Raw genomic sequence first — 24,138 nt, 5'->3', positions numbered from 1 at the left:
GCAGATAGGTTCATCTGAACCATTTTTCTAGATTCCACGTGAGAACCTACTTTGTAGCACAGGGAAGTCTACTCAGTACTCTGTGGTGACCTAAATGGGAAGGAAATCCAAAAAAGAGGGGATATATGTATACGTATAGCCGATTCACTTCTCTGTACAGCAGAAACTAACACAACATTGTAAAACAACTATACCCCAATTAAAAAAAAAAGTTAGGGAGTTTGGGATTGATGTGTACACACTGCTGTGTTTAAAATGGATAACCAACAAGGACCTACTGTATAGCACAGGGAACTCTGCTCAATGTTATGTGGCAGCCTGGATTGGAAGGGAGTTTGGGGGAGAATGGATACACGTATATGTATGGCTGAGTCGCTTTGCTGTGCGCCTGAAACTATCACAACATTGTTAATCGGCTATACTCCAATATAAAATAAAAAGTTTTTTTAAAAAACTATAGAACAAACAAACAAACAAAAGATCACCCTGGAGAGTGGAGGACAGAATAGCTGGGCAAGTGGCAGGGTCTGTGGAAGTGGAATTCAGTTAAGAGGCTACTGTCATAATCCAGATGAGGATGATGGCAGTTTGACCAGGGTGCTGGTAGTAGAGGCGGTCAGACATGGCTGTTTACCGTAAACTCTTAGCAGAGGCCTTGAACTGTACAACTTTTTCTCTCTCCTTAACATAATTCAAGCCTAAGTTATAAACTTACTGAATTGTCTGTTTAATTGAAGCTGGAAGCATGATCTAATTTGACATCTTCTAGTAATTCTTCTCTGGCCTCTCCTAGCTCTCCTGGATTCCATAAAGCTCCACTAGTAACCCAGTTCTTTTGGTTTTACTCATCAAAGTTTTCTTAGTTCCCAGGCGTGGATATGAGGGCAAAGAGGTAAAAAGGATATCGTTCAGGTTTGATTACAATAATCATACTTAAGTTCTATATACACTTTGCAATTTACAGAAGTTATTTTATTTGTATCTCTGTTTTTGCACAGGAGACTCTTGATAAAGGATGGGTGGATGGATGGATGGACAGTTGGGTGGATGGATATTTGATGAGTGGAAGGAAGGAAGGAAATAAAGTCTCTCCCTATATTGTACACCCTGAAATTGGAGGGATGAATTGGGAGAGGAGTTATTATTCATTTAATTTGATTTTCTCAGTAATCCAGATTTGAGCTTTTTCAGCCATGTACTGCCTTCTCTTTTCTTCAGCTATGCAGCTCCATTCCCCAAACAACATAAGAAAATAGATAGGGACTAAGCCAAGATTCTCCCCACTCTCTCTAATTGCCCTTCATTGGGGCCTTCAGAACACTGAGCATAGGAATATGTGAAACCCACCGTTTCAGGGTAAAGGACCTCAGCCCTGGGGTATGTTCCTCATGGGCCTCTGATCTGCTGTAGTGCAGACACCTAGGCCTGGAGGAAATCATGCCCTGGGAAAGTATATCTTTTAATTTAAAGATGTAAAACAATTAAAATGTGAACAGCAGCTCTCAGCGGTGGCCTCTTAGCATTAGGGTAATGTAATGAGAAAGACTGTTGATATTTTGGGGTTGATGAAAATGTAGACCTTTTTTTGGTAACAGTTTTATTCAGGTGTAATTCACATACCATACAATTCACTGGTTTTTAGTATAGTCACAGAGTTGTGCAATCACCGCCACCATTAATTTCAGAATATTCTTATCACCTCAAAAAAAAAAAAAAGCCCATACCCTTTAGCCATCGCTCCGCCACCACACCCCCAAAATGATCATTTTTTAAATCAAATTTGTTAAGTCGTTGGCCTGCTGGAATTCGCGCTCTGATCCTGAGCGCTCAGAGAGGGCGCCTGTAGGCTTGCAGCATGCGGAGTGGGTAGGGCAGGTGGGGCTCTGTCCCCTTGCTGCTTACCATGTGTCTCAGGGGACCCCCTTCCCTGCTGGGGTCCTCCAGAGTTTGTGTGTGTGTGTGTGTGTGTGTGTGTGTGCATGCATGTGTGTTTAACCAGGCCACTTACAGAGCACACACGGGGAAAAGCTCCACTTTTGGGGGAGAAGGAGGGAGAAATGTGAATTCTGAAGCATTCTATTATGTCTCTTTTACCTGAAAATTTCTTCTTTCTCACGGAACTGCTTTTCCAAATGAGGGCCCTGGTGGATGAAACAGTCTTCTTTACTTTATTTCACAAGTGATTTATAATCTTGAGGCTGAGGAGCTCCAAATGGGGAAAAAATGTATACCGCAAGAAATATCCAGTTAAAGAGACGGGGATGAGAAAAGCCAAGCTCCTGTTTCTCTCCGTCTTTCTTTTTTTTCCTTCCAGTGCCTTTTTCAAGCACTAAAAGCCCCAAAAATTTTGAAATGAGAAACCTGTAGTGAATATTGTTTCTTGCTTTCAAACAAGAAAACATTTCTTGCCCTGGAGTATTTTATGCCCCAGAACACTTCTTTGATATTTCGAGTTGAAGGGTGAAGATTGTCAGCTCTCAGTCGATAGATCAGTGCAGCATCCTAAAGACGGAAACAGGAAGAACGTGACCGATGCCCACCTGTGTATCTTTTGCATGTGCTTCCGGAAATAGGATGCGTGTTCATTACACTTAATTTTTCCTTTGTATTTATTAGCGTTTTGGTATTCCTTTGCTGCATAAAAACATAAAAAGCCCAGAACTTAGGTTATCCAGTTCCTCTGCGGCTTTGAATTCCAACTAGCTTTGCAACTTTTGAAGCTTCAGTTTGCCCATCTGTGAAATTCATTCAGCAACCCCTACTGTGTATCCCATAGCACTTCCATCCACCTGACAATATAAGTCTTGATTATTTTCCATCTTCTCATCACATCCCTAGAATATCAGCTCCTTAAGGCCGGGACTTTCTTCTTTGTTCATTGCTGTATTCCCAGCATTTAGAACAGTACTTGGCATATGGTAGGTGCTCGGTTAATATGAGTTAAAGGAAATGAGCACACACATGCTCATTTAGGAAGCACGTGCTTCAGTGCTTCCTGACTTCCTACCTGAAGTCAGGAAGTTGGACTTAGACGATTCGGAAGGGCCCCTCTGGTTTTTAACATTTGATCATCCATGCCAAAAGCCCTCTCCGGAAGCCGTTCTGACACATTTTTGTATGTGTATGAAGGATAACTGGGTTTTCACATGCCCTGATCTGAACTTTTTGTGTGTTTCCCTTTTCTATAATCTTAAGGAGAAAGTTAAGTCTGGGGAGTCTTCACTCTTGTAGCTATAAGAAGACAAGGTAAGTGTTTTTCTCTATGGTCTCCTTTGAAGTGAAATTCTTACACACATCATATCCTGAAGGGCAGATTTCTTTTTGTGTATGTATATGTCAGCTTACATATTAGCACATGCCCAGAGCCTAATGGGAAATCAGACAACAAACCTAAAACAAGTCTAGTAAATTTGCCTTTTCATACCCTTCACACTTGATAAGATTTTCATGACAGTTGGTCGGTGAACTCTGAACATATTTGGCCATAGGCAGATTCCTGTGTGTCTTTGCTTCCTGAAGACAGGACTCGTAGAAGGACTTGCAGATGGCATTTGTAGGTATGGGGTAGACAAGGGAAACTATTTCAAGACTCCTGGATTATTTGGGGACCTTGCCTTGGGTTGCCTTTGTATTATAAGGTCAGATTTAAGGTCAGGAAAGACGAGTACCAATATGATATGTTTCTGCCTAAGAAAATATTTTGTCTTTTGCTGAAACTTGATTTCATTTTGCTTGGTCTTTCAGGGTGATTTTGCCTCAATTCTGTACAAACAGGATTTCTAGATACTTGGTGGGAAGATTAACTGCATGTCTCTACTAGTTGACAATGAGTTGGATCTTGCATCAGTGCAGAGAGATTTTCTTGTGCAGCCAGGGCTGAATATAGCTTTTTGCTGTTTTCATTCTCCTGTGAGATGGACTTAGGAGAGCTCTTATGTGAACTGAGGCATGTCAGGGAGAGCGCTCACATGGGTCCATTGGTGGATGCAAGGCAGACACGGCTATGTTTAGATTCCTCCGTCAGCGTTGCAGGAGCCCATTCGTGGCGCTCCCTCACCTCCATAGGTCATGGAAAATGGCAAAAGTAGGATTGTTGAGGTAATTTTTTGAAGCACTATTATTGTGGTTGACATTGGTCATTTACTACTTCAGTTGCATTCCATGATGTCAGGTTTACTGCATTTACCTGTAGAAGAAGGAAAATAAACCCTCTCAGAAAAGAAAAGGGCAGCGTTATTATGTGTTCATGGAGTCATGATATGGCCTCATTGTCTATCGCTGCAGCCATCAAGGATGTATTCTTATAAAATAACACAGCAAGGCTGATGCTTAGAGGTTATGAAAGAACATACAGGGGTTGTCAAAACTATATCTGGGTTAAAATATGTTGCGATACTCCCAGCCCTCCTTAACAGAGGCTATTTATAGTACAGTGCGGGTATTTGTGCTGCTTTCATTGTATGCATCCTGAATGAAGAATCAGCTCTTTAAAAAGAACATTAAAAATAAAACCCATGTTGTAGAAATCTGACTTAGCCCAAAGAGATTGCGGGTGTCTTAAATGGCTACTCATTTCCCCAGGTGGCTCAGAGGTTTCCTCTTGGTCGTGAGATATTTTGACATGGCATCTGTACTTTGCCTTTTAAAAACGATGTTCTGTATATGAAAATACATACATACTTCCTCACAATCACTTGTATGACTCTTCGGGGATGTGAACCCCCAACCTCCTAGGAGGGAGGGTTTGTCTCCTCCTGTTTCTGAATTGGCCTCACCCCAGCTTCTTGCCCCACCAGGTTCTGGTTTCCAGCTTGGACCATTTCATTTTTCTCTCCCATCAGGGGGCAAGACTGGTTGAAGAAACTCTTGTATAGAGAAAGTGTAAATCATACCTCAATAAAGCTATTAAAAAACACACACACGTAAGCACCCTGGTTAATGGACTATGCCATCACTATGTGAGTACTGTTACGTGGTTTTTAAAAATAGCTCTTTCACTAGAGTGTTTTGGTTCAAGGTGTGTATTCTTGGATTGTTTTTTATTATTATTTTTTTGTATAGCATTGATAGGAAAAGGTAGAACTCTTACAATAATACATGCAGTATTTAGATTGGATAATACTCCCTTCTCTTTTTATGGTGATTTCCTGACTTTCTCCTTTGCTTTTCCCTGCTACTTAAGCATCACGTCTCGGGCATTTTCCCAGTGTAATTGTTGATTAAGTGCTGCATATCCTGCAACGATTATGAGAAGATTACTGTATTCAGCTTTTAATCTTATGAGTGTCAAATATTTTACTTTAATGGTATCTTTATTGTTATTATTCTTCATAGCTCTTTCTGTTTGAGTAATGCAATCAGGCAAAATAAAGGTAATAGCACAAATTCAGCACTTTTAGAATAATAATTCTTTGTCTCAGAATGGAAAGTGCCATCTGCAGGCTGTTCTGAAATGCTGATTGGGATCTGCAAAGATGGAATTAGGAATGTCTTAGGCCTCTTTTGGTTGCAAGTAACAGAAAGCAGCTAGCTCAAGAAGAAATATATAAAGATAGAGACCTATTGGAGGCAGTACCAAGGGTCTCAGGACCCCAAGGCCAGGCTTGTAGCTGGGAGGCACCAGGACTGGGAACCAGACGGCTGCCAAGGATGCAGGCAGCACTCGCCTCCTCGCTGCTTCTTTCTGTGCGTCCTCTGTGTTTTCTCTAACGTTGTGTATGAAGTGGTCAGTGGTCATCGGTAGCTTTCAAGCTAAATATCCTCTGTAGACGAGAGTAGCCCAGGTGGACCAGCCATCTTTGGGTCTCAGTTCCCAATTCCCAGGAGCAATGGGTATTCTGATTGGAACAATGGTAGTCATGTGACCCCCCCACCGCCCCCGGTCCAGTCAGCTGGTCCAGGAGAGCCGTCTCATGACGTGAATCATGGCAACCCGGGGCTCTCCCCGTGGGCGAGGGAAGGCGCAGCTCCAGAGAAAGAGGCTCGGTGTGAATGGACCTGACACCTGCAGTAGGGCTGTGTTTGTATATTTTTGTGAGAAGGACGGTGACCCTGACTCCTCATGCAGCCTTCAGCGATGCCCCCCCCCCACACACTTCTGCAGGAATCTGAATGCATATTCCAGAGCTTGGGTTTCTGAGGGGAACCCCCAAAAGCAATTTATAGTCAACTGCCTATTGCTTAGCTGGGCGAAAGGAATCAACAGTATGAGTAGCTCCAGTTACTGTTTCCACAGAACCAGCAGACTTTCTGGTTCTTCCCTTAGACACTGATGTCTCCACTTTATAGATGGGGAAACTGAGGCTGGAAGGACAATGTGTCACCTGATGTCATGTCGCTTGTTCTGGCTGACTCCAAAATGCAGAGGCAACCATGGTGCTAGGTTTGGGCTTTATCTCTGCAAGCTGACAGCCGATGCCTCATGGGTATGTAGGGAGGACAGTAGGTGGTTAATAGGAAAGTGGCTGGTTACACGTTGGCCTGAAGTGGAAAATTCGCTGGGAATAATCCATATTGAGTAACATTTGTGCACATCATGAGGACTTAACCTCAGCATGAACTTTCTATATAGAAACCTAAAATCCATGTAAACGTTTTAGTTGGACTTCAGGCCATAGGGCATCGCTTTGAGTAGAGAGTGTCACAGGGATAGAGTTCTGACTGGTCCAGCCAGCGTTATCCCCTACTCATCGCTCAAAGGATTCCATTGTCTGTAATATGGAGGATGGCGCTAATTGGAAAACTGTGGCTTATCAGTCAGTGCTAACTAACAAAATCATGGAGCCGGGGAGGTTGGTGCAGTTTCTCCAAGAGTGATCATTGTGGGTGGCGAGTATTGAGTGAGGTGTAGAGAATCAAACTGCCTATATAGATGCTGCTGCCGTGGGAAGAACTCTGGGGGCCAGGCCCAGACACTGACCATCTGTGAGACCCCAGGCGAGTCGCTGCCTGCTCTTCACCACTCCGCTTTGTTTCTCCCTTTCTTTTTAATATGTTGTAAAAAAAAAAACATCATAAAGTACATAAAGATATATAGTGAAAACTGTCATCCTCCTGTCAGAGAAATACAGCTCTAGCCCCCCTCCCCAGAGGTAACCGGCACGATCAGTTTGTTACGTGTCGTTTGATAGCCGATCGATGCCTTTACACACCTGAGTATGTGTGCACATTTATGCAGACGGAGACATACGATATGCATTATTCTGATCATAAAGATCTTTCTGTATCAATGCATATACAGCTATCCTTTTTTGGGACTCCGGAGTTTTTCACTGTGTGGCTGGATTAAAGTATCCTCTGGTCTTGGACATTCTACAGATAGGGTTGCAAAGTGGCGTTTTGTTGGTCCATTTCCTTAATTGAGTGAGGTTGAAGGCCATTTGTATTTTTTTCTGTATGTTTCCTCCTTGTGCCCGCTGTTTTTTTTTTTTTCCCATTGAATTTTTCTTTTTCTTACTACACCTCATTTTCCAAAGAGGTAATGATCCAAGTGCTAGTCAGTTCTACAGTTAGGAATATTTTAGCCAGGGGAGAGATCTGATGGATGTTTACTGAGAAGTCCGGGTACCCGGGAAAAGGCCCCGCGTCAGCTGCGGAGGCTGACTTGGTTTACCTGGTCCCTTTCTTCCTCCCCATTGTTGTGAGGTGAGGTCATGCCGAGTTCCTCAACAAGCCTCAGACTTAGTAGGGGGAATACCTGCCCAATAGTGGGACTTGACCAGTTTTTGCTGGTTGAACAAAAGAGAGAACACGGCATCGTGGGACAAGATTATCTTTGGGATCAACTAGTTCTCTAGACATTGACCTGGGTTCAAATCTTCTTGGCTCCAGAATTTGCAAGCCATGCAAACCTCTCTGGACCACAGTTTCCTCATCTGTAATATGGGAATAATAATACTGATGTTGCCAGGCTGTTTTGAGCAATAGAAAGAACATAGTAAAGTATCGAGCACATGACAGGTTTTTCAGTAATTGACAGCTTCTAGTATTAGTGTCATTGTTCTGATCAGGACTATTATTGCCATCACCATAAACCCAACAAGTGACAGTAGGGCCAAGGGCTAAGACTAAACAATTGATTCATGAGATGACCATGTTATATGAGACTGTGACTCTTGCAGACCATCTGCGTCTTTGCAATAAAAGTTTATTTGCACCTACATTGATTTCATTTGTCTTGTGACCATCATTTTCTTACAGGCTTTAAGCCTCTGTTGCTAGACATAGTATATAATGCCCGTGTAGTTTCAATGCCCATCCAGTTTTCGGGCCTTGAAAAGGGAGAGTGATTTGAAAGTATACTACTTGAATTCTTAGTGAGAAAGATCTGAAAACTCTGCTCCTCACCTTGCCTCCCCCAAGAAGTCTGAGAGATCAAAACAAATAATCTTTCTCTCTGCATCCCTTAAACCCAACTTAAGAAATTAATGAAGGAAGATGGATAGAGTGAAATAAGACTCATCGAGAAGAGATGGGAGCCTCCTAATTGATTCCCACAAAGCTGCTGGTTATTTACAACTAGGAAAATTGCCTGCTTGGAGATACCAATTCAGCGCTCTGGTTCCACTGGCTTGACAGGAAAAAGTCACTGTGCCTGGCTGGAAAAGCTCTTAGGGAGGAGGAAAGTAGAGTGAATTACATCTGACTGTTTAACACCGTCTCATTCATAGATTTCTGCCTTTTCCCCCAGTGGATCATTCGCAGTCTCTTTTTTAGTATATAATTGTTCATTTTAAATTTTCATGTTTGCTCTAGCTGGGTGTATGTTAATTACTGGCAGTCTGTAATTATGTTGTCTATTTGTCATTTCCATGGCAGCAAGGGTAGTAAGCTAGAACTCTTCCAATAGCAAGAATTTTAATTTATAATTCCCTCCCCCCAAACCATTTAGAAATTGATACGTTTCACTCACATTCTAGATGTAGTTCAGTAAATGCCATGTTATTGATGTTCATTATCAGGTTTTAAGCTAAGAAATGCTGCTGTACTCTAACTCAGAGATTCCCAAGATTTTGGTGTATTCATTCAACCCACAGCCACTTATTGAGCACCCACTACACACAAGGTGCTTGGGATATATCTCTGAATAGAACAGACAAAATAAAATATCCTGTAGTTCTCTGTGTAACCGAAGGACTGCCCAGCTGACCCCTAAAGCCACTGTCTGGCTGGCGGCAATGGCTGTGTGTCCCCCAGGCTGCCAAACACTTGTCTGTTCCCAGCACTGTAATAATGAGGAATATGGTAAGAAGTTAGAAGCCACTGGCAATTAAAGTTATTATTTCACATTAAAGTCCCCCTATATGATATTGGCAGCTGAGACATACATGGAAAACATAATAGTTTAAAGATCATCAGATTAGTTCCAGACATCCCCAGGATCTGGGTGCAAATTAAATTAGAGGTACATCAAATTGATCCAATCAAGAAACAGGGCTGGGATTAGGGGGCATGTTCTTGCTGTATGGACCAGGTAAACAGAGTGACCGTTGATACTGCCTAAAGCCACATGCCTCAAAGGAAGTTCCAGCACCCTAGATTGAAATTGACCCCTGGAAATGATTCCCAAGACTGGGCTGTCCTGGTGCTATGAGTACAGAAGGTAGGGACTTGGGAAGGGTCGAGAGTGGAGCTGAAGACTAAAGGTTCAGTGAAACTGATTTAAGAGATGGTCCTGCTGGTGGATAATGCTGAAGAGCAGCTGCTTACGGGAGAAGGGATCTGGGGGAAGTTAAGCAGTTGGAAATGCTCTATCTAAAAAAGGCATATGACTTGAGTTCCCCATAGTCATTCAGCAACTTTTTTTTAGTACTTATAGAATGTGCTAGAGTGTGAACAAGACAGAGGTCCTGCCCACATGGAGCTTCCATTTCAGTGGGGGAAGCAAGACAGACAAATAGGACAGACAGATGGACAGATAACCAAATGTGATATAATATAATATAATGTTGTACAGTTATGAGTGCTACAAAGAATTATAAATGGGATAAAGGAATAGAGTGATCAAGGTATCCTACTCTATTAGTCGTTTTTTGCACTTCACTAGTTCTCAGTATGAGAAGAAGACATTAAGGGGAGGGGTGGTCACGTTTTGTTCCTTCGGGGTTTTTTGGTTTTGTTTGTCTTCCCCCAAATCAATACAGGGCTTTTAGTGCCTCTTTAAAATATCACAGAGAGGTCTTAGGAATCATCTGGCATCTTGTTGTTTCTGTAGCTGGATAACTTAAATCTTATTCATCACCTGCCGAACTGGTCCTTCTGCAGAGATGTAGATACCATCTAAAATTTTTCTAATATTCTTGTTTTCAACTGTTGTGGCTTGCTGAATCAAAGCAGCTGAATTTGATGCAATTTCAGTGTCATTTTCTTTGAGAATTAACTCACCTTTCTGGGCTTGAGGTACTGAACAAGCGATGTCTGGCCTCACCTGAACCTGGAACATCTATTTTTTGCCCAAGAAATTTCAGATTTCAACAAGAGACCTGTTCTGAATAACAACATTGATGGGGAGATGAGCATACACAGACCTCATTTTGTAATGGAAACCCAACATAACACCCTTGATCATGTTCTGTACGTGATACAGATAGTCGAAAAGTGGCCAGTTTCTTTCTGTATCCCCGCCATTTGTCAACCTGGAGCCTCTTTCTTTTCTTTCCAAGGAAACTGAGTTCTACATTGATATGATTGAAGTCCCTCCAAAAGGCTCTTCTGGTTCCCTTCACAGTAATTGTGTGGCCCTTCACACAGTAATTGTGTGATGTCAACATTTTCTGGAATGTCTGCAGTCTGATTGCTGAGAATGGTCTTCATTCTTACAGTAGATGCAGCAAAGATTACAGTTTTTATTTTTAACTAAACCTTGTGAGATAATTGGAGATTCATATGGAGCTGTAAAACAATTGTAATTCAGAGAAATTCTGTTTCTCCCAATTGTAACATCTTGCAAAACTATAGTATAATATATATAATCTCATCTGTATCTACCAAAGAATCTTGCTGGAGTTTTGATAGGAATTGCATTAAGCCTGTATATCAGTTTGAGGACAAGTGACATCTTTACTATGTTGAGTCTTCTAATCCATGAACATGGTATACCTCTCTGTTTGTTTAGATCTTCTTTGATTTCTTTTATGAGCATTTTTGTAGTTTTCAACATATAAGTCCTATACATGTTATATTTACACCCAAGTATTTCATTTTTCTTGAACAATTGTAAATGATATTATTTTTAAGTTTTTGGTATCCATTCATTTATTGCTAGCATATAGGAATATAGTTGATTTTGTATGCTTATCTTGTATTCTGAGACCTTGCTGAATGTACATTTTAGTTCTAGGAGGTTTTTTGTATATTCTGTAGGATGTTCTGTGTAGACAGTCTGCAAATAAAGACAGTTTTATTTCTTCCCTTTTGATCCATATGCCTTTATTTCACTTTCTTGCCTTATTTCACTGGTTAGAACTTCCAACACTGTGTTAAATAAGAGTGGTGAGAGCAGACATCCTTGCCTTGTTCTCAGTCATAGGGAGGAAAGCATTCAGTCTTTCCTTATTAAGCATAATGTTAGCTGTAGGGTTTTTTAATAGATGCTCCTTGACAAGTTGGGTAAGACTCCTTCTATTCCTAGTTTGCTGGGCATTTTTATCATGATTAGATGTATTTTTCATATGCCTTTTCTACATCAGTTGATATGATCATATGATTTTTCTTCTATAGCCTGTTGACATGGTGAATTACTTTGATTGATTTTTGAATACTGAACCAGTCTTCCATCCCTGGAATAAACCCCACTTAGTCACAGTATATAATTCTATTTAAATATTCCTGAATTATATTTATTAATATTTTGTTAATTTGGTCTGTACCTTGCCTTTTTTATACGGTCCTTAGTTGGTCTGCTTTCTCCTCTCTACCTTTCAGAGTCTTCTTATGTTTGTCTTATATTTAATGTCCATCATTTTTAGTTGTGTTTGGTGGGAAGAATAGGGAAAAGTATGTCTATTCCATTTCCTGGAAGCAGAAGTCCCTTCAGATGGTCAATTTTTAGGTATACTTTTAAGCAGCTGTATAAGAAGAAGAGAAAATCCTGAATTCAGGTCTTGATGAATAAAAACGTTCGACCAAGTTACTGGTTTGACTTGCTTGATTCTAAAAGAAGCTGAACAAAGCGATTTAGGCTGAGCAAAAAGGTGTAAACATATCAGGTCTTCAGTATCACTCCTGAAGAAAGACCTGTTAGGGTCATCAAAGTGTCAGGGACATTATACAGACTCTTACCCCAGCAGATTGGCACGCACCGATAGAAGCCTTTTGATGAACTTCAATCCACTGTCGTGCCGACAGCATTCACTTAAATTGCATTTCCGGGACTTCCCTGGTGGTGCAGTGATTAAGACTTCACACTTCCAGTGCACGGGGCCCGGGTTTTATCCCAGGTCAGGGAACTAGATCCCACGTGCATGCTGCAACTAAGAGTTCGCGTGCCGCAACTAAGACCTGTTGCAACCAAATAAATAAATATTTATAAAAAATAAAAAATAAATTGCATTTCCTGCAAGCTGTTGGTAATACCAGATATTTCCCAAAAGGTGCTGTAGGCACTGCTGCATGCTCTCAGTTGCCTATCAACAGTTATTTGCCAAATAATTGTGTGTCGGGGGGCCTGAAACTTAGGCCAAGGGGGACTTTTCTTCTTTTGTAGACAGATGATGATGACTGGTCAAGGAGATGCGTTCTCAGAGGGTCAGTGAGAATCTCTTCTGCATCAAAAGAGCTCCCATTCTTTGCTTTCATTGATTGGCTTATTTTTCTGCCTTTCTTATGATTTCCAAGAAATATGGCACGGTAGTAGAGGTCACAGAGATTCAGTGGGGGAATCAATAAGCCACGGGGTTCTAACAGCCCCTGGTTTCAAAGGTCCCTCTCCATGGTGAAGTTTTCAAAACAGCAGATATTTTCCATTCTCCTCTTATCTTCCTGCTGGTTTACTTTAGCAAGTATTTGTACGCACCTACTGTGAGTGCGGTGATTGAGTAAGAAATGATCCCTGCTCTCAAGGAGTGGTAGGGAGAGAGGGTACAAATGACCATAGTTCAGGGGTCACCAAGGAGCAGACATAATGCTATCAAAGGTCAGATGCAGGTAACTTGGCTTTCTGCTGGTGAAATCTGAGCTGGTGCTTCAACAGTTAGGAGGATTTCAGCAGCTGGGGGTAGGGTGGCACTGCTGGCAATGGGTGGGCCAAGAGGTGAAAGCATAGGCACGTCCAGGGAACATAGCACAGAGCACGTAGGGCTGGACTGAAGAGAGAACAGCGCTTTCCTCACCAGCGCTCACCTGCCCAACCATTGAAAATAAACATCTTTTCCCCATATGACCGTTAGAACCATAATGTCTTTCCACTTAAGTTTTTCCTTCCACTTTACCTAAAGTGGGCTTTTGTCATCCCCTCATTCATTTGTGCTCTTGAGTTAAGACTTCAAAATGTGCTTACCTACCTAGCGTTAGGGGTTGAATTGCACTCTGCACCCCAAGATATGTTGGAAGTCCTAACCCACCCTTCGGTACCTGGGAATGTGACCTTATTTGGAAATAGGGTCTTTGCAGATGGAATCTGTTTATGTCTTGTAATCAAGATGAGGTCACTAGGGTGGGCCCTGATCCACTGTGATTGGTGTCCTTATTAGAAGAGGGAAATTTAGACACAGACACACACGGGAAGAACTCCATGAGATGATGGAGGCAGAGATTGGAGCTGCAAGCCAAGGGGTGCCAGGATGGGTGACCAGCACTGGAAGAGGCAAGGAAGCATTCTCTCCTACGAGTTTCAGAGGGAGCGTGGCCCTGCCAGCACCTTGATTTTGGACCTCGTTGTTTTAAGCTACCCAGTTTGTGGTTCTTTGTTATGGCCGCCCTAGGAACTAACATACCTAGTTTATACCCGGCCCTCTACTCGTGGAATTCGACTTGGATTCTACAGTCTGTCAGGGAGGTTCAGTTGTGCCTATTGAGGTCACACCGGTGGCTAATAGGTGGTCTTTGCAGGGGGAATTTGATCGTCAGAGGGGCTCCTCGGTTTTCTGGTCTTTAGGCTGAGGTTTCTGGGATCTACATGGAGGACAGTGAGCTGGTGACAGAGGGTGGAGTGAGCAGGCACAGACGACTGTGACGTGTTTCCCATTAGGAAACTGGAGTAGATGGGAATTAAAGGGTTCTAGGGCAGAAGACTTCAGAGTTCATTTAGACCAACCCTTCCTCCTGCCACATGATCAACTGCCCTGGAAAGAAGTCTCATGTGACCCATCCAAGGCCACTCTGCTAGTAACAGAGTCAAGACTTGAATTCAGATCTTATATCTCACATCCAGACCTCTAAGATTTCTACAGGGACTCTAAAGTCTGTGGTTCTGACTTCGGAAAGTTTTTTGTGGGTCACAGCATTTTAACTTAACGCCTTTAGACTCTTCTTTATTTACTGGGGCCGGTGGGGGGAAGAAAGAAGAGGCACTTTAAAAAAGAAAAAGCAAAAAAGGGGAACATGTTGACCTTCAGGAAAGGGATTTGAAAGAGTAAGTTTATGCATCTTTAAGATAAAAGACCCAAGGGTATTTAGTTTTACTCTGTGTCATTGAAAAATAAAATCCACCCCAGCCTCAAGTGGATGGGAAGTTCCAGCTCACAGGTTCATTCACTGACCGCCCGACCCACGTGTTGCAGAGGGTAGAATTTATAAAATCAACAGCTATTATATGACCTCAGACACCACAGCTTGCACTTTCAGCCTCATTCTGAGTTTCCTATCCCTCTGCAGGGTGAAGTAAGAGCCACTAATGTTGTTTCCATAGATTTCATCTTTCCAGGCTTGGTTTAAATCTCGAGTGCAGGATGCCAAGTAGATTCATTACGGCAGTAGCAATGCACACACGCCGTCATGGTAGCTTTAAATCAATCTCTCTCCTAAAGGTTCCGAGGAATGTCACTTACAAGGCACATTGCTTGCGTGAGTGTCCTTTGTGTTGGGTGCCCTGGAATGTAATTTCTATCAGGAAGACGTAAAGGAGACACGGGGAGGAATCATTTTGCTTGACAGCACACTTTGAAAGGAAGGGGAGTTTGTTATTGTTATTTTTTGTTGTTACTATGATTGTTTCTTGGGTTCCTCCAACAAAGAAATGCCGTGTGGCTTTCAAAAGTCTCCCCGTGCAAATGCTTCCCGTCACCAGTGATCAGTGTCCTGCCATTTTGAAATCCAGAAGTGGCTTTAGCAGCCCTTATGACATGATCATTGCCGGGAGCTGGAAACCAGCCTCTCAGAGAAATCGACACTCTCATCTTCCATCTTCCTGTACGCGCTCTAAGTGCTGGTGCGCTGTCATTTTAACGAACTGTCACCCTGAAATGGGGTTGCTTCATCCGGTGCTGTGGAAAAACAAGGTTAGAAGAGCAGAGACTTTTGTTGATAGTGAGCAAGTGGGATTTGTTAAACCAATATTGAAAGATGGTTTGCACAACTCTTGGCAGCTCATGTTACTTCTGAAAAGATGTGCTCTTTCGGCCCTGGTTGGCACAGATACAGTTAAAGTTGCATCAGGACCTTTGTTATATAATCCTTCCCAGTTATATAATTTGGGGTCCTGTTTTTTCTTGCCCTGGTTTATATCGATTGAAACAAGGATAGAAGATCACAACAGTTCATAGTTTCCTGTAATAGCGGAGGCAGTCATGTTACTGATTAAAGCACATGGGATCTATTGGTTGTCAGTAATACCATATGCAGGAGGAACTATGTGTATGTGAACAGTTTGTGTGTGAAAAATATAAAATGAGTTTCAGACATATCATCCTACAGATGAGCAGTTTAAAAGAACTGACTTTCAGATTCTGGCTTACGCGAACCTTCTGGTCTCAGCCCATGTCTCTAGCTGGTCAGAAACTGGAAGCCAGCCTAGGTATGGAAACGTACAATACGGTAGGAACTTTTTTGGCTGCCATGAGTGGCCCCTATGACTTTTTCCAGGCCTGGCCCAGATACAATTAGGAGACGTTATAAGCTAAGGGCAGGTAGGATCCTTGAGACTTCAGTTCACACTTTCCTGCAGCACTGAGCTCACCTATCTCTGAAGTGACTGCTATCACCTGCTTCTATCTTGGCCTCCTCCCAGTTATTTCAAATATAAATTTAGTAGCCAATAATTTGCGGCCCCCAGCCAACTGATTTGAGCAGACCTAGAAATCAATTACACCACTGTCCCCCTACTCCCACCTACCCAGCCTGGGAAGATTGTAGAGCAAGCACGTCTGTCCCATGCCCCAGCTCAGAGGCACCCCTAAGTAGGAGACAAGGATCAGAAAACAGTACCACATAGGGCAGCCATGCTATTACTTGACCTACTTCTGACTCCAGATGCAAGGGTTCTGTGTCTGTCCCTTCCAGGGCCCCGGCACCCTGACTGTCTGGCTGGGACCTTCTCAGCAGCTCTTGGTCCTCAGGGAGTGGTGCCCACATCCTGCTCTAACAAGACTCTAGTCGTAGGAACCGTGAACCGTGAAGGACACACCTTTCACGCTGCCGGCAGATCAGATCCGACCCCCACCTTGCCCCTTCCCCACCACTTGGACCTGGACCCACTCTACTCCTTTTCCTCCTCAGCCACCCTCCCTCTCAGGCTTCTTAGCTCCTGCCAGCTCCCTGCCACCCCCTCCCCAGGCCTGACCGCTCTTGACTCCCAGAATTCATTGTGGCCAAGAAGCCACGCTAACATCTTTCTACAAAACAGTAATATTTTGCTTCAGATACTTCCTAAGAAGCAAGTACTAACATCAAATCGGGTTGTGGGTAATTTCAGTTTTCTTCTTCATACCCTTCTTTCTTTTTTTTTTTTTTGGCTGTGCCACACAGCATGCAGAATCTTAGTTCCCCGACCAGGGATCGAACCCACGCCCCCTGCAGTGAAAGTGCAGAGACCTAACCACTGAACCACCAGGGGAATTCCCAACCCTTCTTTCTTTAAATCAAATTTTCTGCAGTGAACATGTACTATTTTTTTAACTGGAAAGAAAAAATATATATTGTAAAATAGCAGTTGGGAAGATGGCAAATAAAAACAAGTAGTCTTTTTTGTGCAGTAGAATAACAACAACAGTAAAATCATCCCAAGGTAAATCAATGCAGAAATATTAGGCAACCTTGCTCCTCCTCATCAAGTAATAAATGGCCTTTCACAGGTGAGATGAGGTGGGACATTACCGTCATTGCCATCAACCTCAAGTCCTGATATTTTTGCAGAGTTGCTGGGCATGTCCTACTCCAGTAGACACCATGGGAATTTATTACAGTGTTGTTGGGAGGCTCAAATGAGAAAAGAGATGTGAAAGTACTTTATAAATAGAAGCTATTATTTTCCACAAAAAGTAGAGAACTTTCATCTACATTGGGAGACAAGGCAGAACATTGTAAGGATGTTTATACAATTTAACATAGGGGAAGATGTGGCCATTACGATCTAAGAACTTAAGTTCATCTATTCATTTGATAAATATTTACTGGGGCCTGGCACAGTTCTTGGTGCTTGGGATTCATCAGTGAAGAAAACAGACACAAATCCCTGCCTCGTGGAGCCTCGTGAGGGAAACAGATGAGAAACAAAAAAATCTAATAAATAAAAAAGAAGTGGTCATCAAAATAACAACAGTAAGTAACACTCCAATAATGCTTATTTTGTGCCAGGCATGTATGTAATATATTTAATCCCAAATACTCTATGAAGTAGATACTATTATCAACCCCATGGTGGGTGGAAATGACCCACAAAGAGGTGAAGTGACTTGCCCAAGGTCATACAGCTAGTAATGCTGGCACTGGAAATCAGTTTCACAGAGGAAGTTAGTGGGTGAGAAGCCAGTGGAGAAAGAAACGGAATGGGGTAAGGGGTTATCCATTCAGCAGACATTTCTGAGTGCTCTGTGCCTGGCACTGTGTTGGATGCCTGGGATATAGAAATGCAAGGGGCATTATCCCTGCCCTGGAGAGGTTCACAGTCTCCTAGGGGAGATTAGGGGTACACAGACATATGAGCAAACCATGTGGTGTGATATACCTTCCTCCTTGGTTACCTAGGACAGCAGAGGTACCATATTGGAAAAGCATTGCTTTCTGTGACACTTGTGTTTTGGACTAGTGATTTCATGGCATCAGCGGCCTTATCTTTGTCCAAAGACCGTTGATCGTGGTGTTGTACCCTCGCTTTCACTGCAGAACTTCTAGGCATGAGAGGCCAATCAAGCCAATAGCTACTTTGGTTAGACTCCAGGCCGCAAAGCCAAGGCCCTTGGCCTTCCTGAGCTGATCTCTCCCGTCTGCACCAGGAGGGCCAGTTCAGTTCCCCTTGATGTCTGTCTGTTTAGTTGGTGTCTGTGGTATAGCCGTTGTTCACTCTTTTGAATGTCACCCGTCCCTCCTTTCGTCTCATTGGCCTCAGAGAGTGTCACATGGAGGGACAACCCTTTGCATCCCCTGCCTGTCCCCAGCCCTGCCCATGGTCCTCCATCCCAACATTGGCAGAGGTGGACCAGGGAGACCTCATGCCTACTGAGGATAAGCCATTGCAAGCTTATTTCCTGCTAGTGAGGGGTCAGTAGCGTTTGGTTCCTGCCCAAATACAGCCTATTTATTCCCAGAGCTGAAAGTCACAAGGACTTAATAAGTGCTCTGGTGCTGTAGGGTTTTTGTTTGTTTGGGGTTATATTTGTTTCTCTACTTCTTTTGTCTGACAGAGTCCTCTGAAGAGGTGAATTGTCTTTGCTCTTGCTCTGGATTCAAGAGATGAGTTTTGTCGTGGGGAAGTTCCCCCTTATCTTTCCCCGGGGCAACCACACTTAACCTCTTTTCTCATAGACATCAGTGCAGGAGAATGAGATCCTTAACATTCAACATCCATCATAGGTCAGGACTGCCCTCCCCTCTTCGGGGCAGCTGAAGGAATTCCCTCTGTTAGGCCCATGATGGTTGTTTTGGTTGCTCATGAGAAGGCCTGGCACTTTATGACTGTTATTTCACCTAATTCTCAAAACAACCCACGTTAGGGTAGAGAAAACCCAGGCTCGGAGAAATAAAGTAACTTCTTCCCAGGCACACAGCACGCAAACAAGTAGAACAAGGACTTAAACCCAGATTTTTAAATTTCCGTTTGTTTTCTTTCCAATACTCTTTCTACTCCAAGTACTCTTCTGTGGGGAAATGAACTGAGCCTATCTTCCTAAAAGTGTCCTTTTTTTAAACACTTAAAAACACTTCCTTGTTCCTGCAAGCCATGCTTCTGAGTTTGTTTGTTTGCGAGGTTTTTTGTCTGCTGGTTGGTTGGTTGGTTGGTTGGTTGGTTGGTTGGTTGGTTTTTTGGTTCCTATTATTAAGCTAGAAGAGGCAGGAATGAAGATTTTTTTCCCGGTAAAATAAGAAATTGCCTTCTCTCTTCAAATCTGTGCTTTTCTATCTCTCCAAGCGAGTTGAAGATGATATTAAAAGAATAGCTCTATCTTACAGATTAACAGTGAGACACAAATTATTTAAATTCACGTTTTAAACTGTAGACATAGACTAACAGGTGATCCTTACGTACTGTGACCTTGTTAGTTTCTCAGACATTACCACGTTTTGCAGTAAATAGTGTTGACCAGACAGAAAGATAGGTTCATAACTGTGTGATCAGGAACATCTTGGGGCTCATTGATGAGGTTTAGGGGGTCTAGACAAATTCCTGAAATTGTGTTCAAAACATGTGCCTTCCTGAGCTTTTCTAATTAAAGAATCCTTCTTTTTCATCAGACCCTCAAAGGACGTGGTCACCATATCAGCGTCTTCAAACAGCACATACTTGTAATCTCACAGTTGCCCTGGGTCAGGAATCCAGGCCCAACTTAACTGAGTCCTCTGCCCAGGGTCTCACCAGGCAGCAAACAAGTGTCTTAGGGCTGTGGTCCTTTCTGGAGTTGAGTCCTCCTTCAAGCTCATATAGTTGCTGCCAGAATTCAGATCCTTGTGGTTGCAGGGTGGAGGTCCCCTTTTCTTGCTGGCTCTCGGGTGGGGTAGATACCCACGTAGTCCCTGCCACGTGGCCCCCTCCCAGACTCTCACAATCAGGCAGCTGCTTCAAGGCCAGCAAGAGAATCTCTCATTCGGGTCTGCTGCGACACAGTCCTACCTGATGTAACGTGACCCAGGAAGTGACTACCCGTTGCCTTTGCCGTATTTTATCACTAGAAGCAAGTAACACCTTCCATCTGTACTCAAAGGGAAGGAGATTATACAAGATCATGACCCACCGGGGGTCTCCTTAGTCTTTGTCTGCCATAATCACCTCCTAAAAACTCAAAAGATCCTCTGCTCTGGAATCTTTGAAAAGAGACACAGTTGACATGCTACAATCACGTCGTTAGTTCACTGAGGAGTCGCACCATATCCGTGGGAAGAAACCCGACATGACTGAATGGGGAAAAATTGATCAGTCTTATTTTATCTAGATGGAGTCAGCGCCGTGAAGGGAGTATTAAATGAGAGAAAAGAGCTGATTCTAGGCTGTGTGGGAGAAGATCCACAGCAAACATGTATTACGGCCTATGTCAATATCGTGGCCACGCTCGCTCTATTTTTTGAGACAAAAAGATCATGGTTTGGACAAATGAGAGGCAGCCAGACCCCAGAATAACTTCAGACTCCTCATTCCTGGGTGCTGAGGGGGTAGCTGCTTGTTGACTGAGATGATTCTTGGTTTATTTGGAGTCTAATTCAACGTTAAGAAAAAAGTTCGAAATTGAATGTGAGTTGGCCTGTGGTAGAATTTAATGGGATATTCCCAGAGTTGCTCTTCCTTCTGGCTCTGTTTTCTTAGTGTATTAGTTTCCTCGGGCTGCCGTAGCAAAGTACCACAAACTAGGTGTCTTAAACAGCAGCCATGTATGCTCACACTGTTCTGGCGGCCGGAAGTCTGAGATCAGGATGTCGGCAGGGCCGTGCTCCCTCTGAAGGCTCTGGGGAGGATGTGCTCCATGCCTCCCTCCTAGCTTCTGGTACTTCCTTTACTTCGGGGGCATCACTCCCCTTTTCACATGGCATTTCCCCTGTGCTTCTGTTGTGTCGGTGTCCAAATTTCCCTTTTTTATAAGGACACCAGTCATATTGTATGAAGGGCCCAACCTCCTCTAGTATGACCTCATCTTAACTAATTCTATCTGTGATGCCCCTGTTTCCAAATAAGATTATGTTCTGAGATGCCGGGTAGGACTTCAACATGCTAATTAATTGGGTGGGGGAAGTGGACACAATTCAACCCATAACACTTAATGAAGAATAATTTAAAATTTTCCTGATAGTCATGCTGTTCTGGCAAGTAAATCAAAGTCTCCCTGGTGGATCGATGGTCAGAGATAATTAGATTTGCCTCTCTCCCTCCACCCTCTCATTTGGGAGTTTACTATTTTCTCACTAGAATGGCATCCTTGCCTTTTGGACTTAATTTTAGAAATAAAACAGCTCTCATTCTACGTCTAAAATTGGTCAGTCATAACCCAGTTTCTGGTAGTAGGATGCTTATCCAGAGGTCAGTTATCTGGCAACCTCACCTATAAGGTAGGTGGGGAATAGAAAACCAAGCTCACAGAGAAAACAGAAAAAATGCTGAGCAAAGATGTCACAACAGTCACGAAATAAACCCTTTTAAGAGAACCCTGTGGACTTTTGCTCACATCCTATTAACCTTTACTCTGCATATAATTCTAACAGACTTTTAAAGTTCACAGGACAGCAGAAGCATCAATATGTGAATGACAGACTCAGGGAAAATTCCAAACTAAATTCAGTTTAAATATTACTTCTGTTATGATGCCTTATCGATGTCTTCCTCTGAATTCCAGTATTATTTTATACCTTCATTAGTCAGTTGTCACCTGTTTTCTAACAATTTGTATCCATATTCTACTTTGTATACATATCTTAATCTCCCCTACCAGATGCTTGTAAGAGCCGGGACATACCCAGTTGTGCCTAACACAATACCTGATACACAGCAAGTACACCAATAAATTCGTATTGAAGACTGAATAACCAAAAAGGATAATTTTTTAGGTGAACAGTAATTAGGTAAGATAATAATTTAGGTGCCTAATAATTTTAGGCAGTGTGGAGTTTCAAAGCATTTTGAGCAAAAAAGATTCCTCTGATATTTCCTTTTTAAAATTAATTTTTATTAAAGTTACAAAATTTGAAACCTTACCTTTCATTAGGCTTTTAAGAGGTGGTCAGAAGATCTCAATTTATTTATTCTAGCGATTTTTAACAATCACTTTTAAGGGGACCTTTTATTAATGCTCGGTCTGATTTGCAAACTTAGTTAATTAAACTCCTTTAAACATTTTAAACTACATTTGTAAAGGAAATCGAACATATTAAATGTATAAGTACTCAGTTGCCTGACTCAACAAACAAGCTGCCCAGAGCACTTAAGCAATTCTTATAAATCTAATTAAGCTTATAAGTATGTTACACCCTACGGTCTTTTAAGTTTTCTTCTACTGTATATGACTTCAGTGAGATTTTGATTTAAAATCAAAGTCTGAATTGGTTATTTAATTCCACATTTTAAGTTGATGTTTCAAGGCTGGTCGTTATTCTTACAGGGCAATTCTCTTAGTTGTAGGAAATATTTAAAATACTAGATCTACATTGATTTCTTTTTTTAAAAAAAATTAATTTGACAGATCTCATTTTCTTAACCATGTTTGTACTTTATTCTAAATCTTCTCTGGGTTAAAAACTGCTCACTCACATTGTCCAAGAAGGAAAAGAAGGACACCCTCCCCTCTGCCTTCCAGAACCTTCTGCACATCGGGGATCTTTGGAAACTTCTATTCACCAGCAGTGCCTCCCCTCCCGTCCATGACTGTCCAGGGGAAGAACTACCACAAATCCCCATCAGGTGCTCCTTGGAGGAACCTCGCACGTACTTCTGGCAGCTTTGAGAGAGAAAGTCTGAGTAATCTGAGGCTCCTGGAGGCCGCTCGGGAGCACTGCGCCATCCTCAGGCTGTCTAAATTTCCTTTACCCCAAAGAGGTTTCCAAAGATGGGCAGACAAGCCCCACCCAAACTCTTGGGGAGCCATCAGCTGCCGGTGCCTGGATGTCCCCGAGAGGTCCTGCCCATTGTCCTCACGGCCGCCTTCGCAGTGGGCCAGGAGGCAGCGAGGGTCTGGCCATGGCACCAACGTCAATGGTCTGTACCCTGCCCCGGTCCAGGGCTCTTCCCGAGGGAGGCTGGCCGTCAGGACCACACGCCGTAGCTTCCCTCCCCACCTCAGTCCTGCATTCTCTCCTCATGCAGAAATCTGCACAGTGGTCAAAGGTTGAATTCAGAGTGTGAGCCTGGGTCAGAACCATGATGATCATTCAAATTACTGAAAGTAGCAAACCAAATCTGGCTCCCTGTGCACATTTTTTAAAAATTTGAGCCCAAATAGTTTCTCACCCTGCAGAAATAATAAGGCCACATTCCATTGTTCAGATATTCTCGACAGAACTTTTTTTGCCCCCAGATAACAAGTTATAAAAAATAAGCAGTTGTCTACATCTTTAAAAAAAAAAAAGAAGAAGAAAAAGGGCTTCCCTGGTGGTGCAGCAGTTAAGAATCCACCTGCCAATGCAGGGGACACGGGTTCGAGCCCTGGTCTGGGAAGATAACACGTGCCGCGGAGCAACTAAGCCCGTGCGCCACAACTACTGAGCCTGCGCTCTAGAGCCCGCGAGCCACGGCTGCTGAGCCCGCGTGCCTAGAGCCCGTGCTCCGCAACAAGAGAAGCCACCGCAACGAAGAGTAGCCCCTGCTCGCCGCAACTAGAGAAAGCCCGCGCACAGCGACAAAGACCCAACTCAAACAATAAATAAATAAATAAATAAATTTATTTTTTAAAAAAAAAAGGAAGGGCAGATGCTTACTTCACTTAAAAACAATTAATTGTTCTTTGAGGTCATCTCAAATAATTTTGAGCATCGCCTTCCTAACTGAATTTCAGGGGCGGGGCAGTGGTGAGGGAGGGCTGCCTTCTCAGCTTGCTGGAATTTCTTAATGACCAGTGGGTATCAACCAGCACTCAG

The 24,138-nt window shown here is 42.9% G+C and overlaps 1 protein-coding gene and 1 pseudogene across 7 annotated transcripts in view; one reads left to right on the top strand and one right to left on the bottom strand.

Annotated features, from left to right (window-relative positions):
* Positions 1 to 24,138, top strand: part of FOXN3 (forkhead box N3) — a 408,488-nt gene that overhangs the window by 317,884 nt on the left and 66,466 nt on the right. The gene's annotated exons all lie outside the window — the stretch shown is intronic.
* On the bottom strand, positions 10,223 to 10,872 carry LOC102999671 (60S ribosomal protein L9-like; annotated as a pseudogene).

Source organism: Balaenoptera acutorostrata, chromosome 3, assembly GCF_949987535.1.
Source record: "Balaenoptera acutorostrata chromosome 3, mBalAcu1.1, whole genome shotgun sequence".
In the NCBI taxonomy this organism is placed as follows: domain Eukaryota; kingdom Metazoa; phylum Chordata; class Mammalia; order Artiodactyla; family Balaenopteridae; genus Balaenoptera; species Balaenoptera acutorostrata.
The sequence above is the reverse complement of the archived record's forward strand: the minus strand, read 5'-3'. Positions and strand labels throughout refer to the sequence as shown.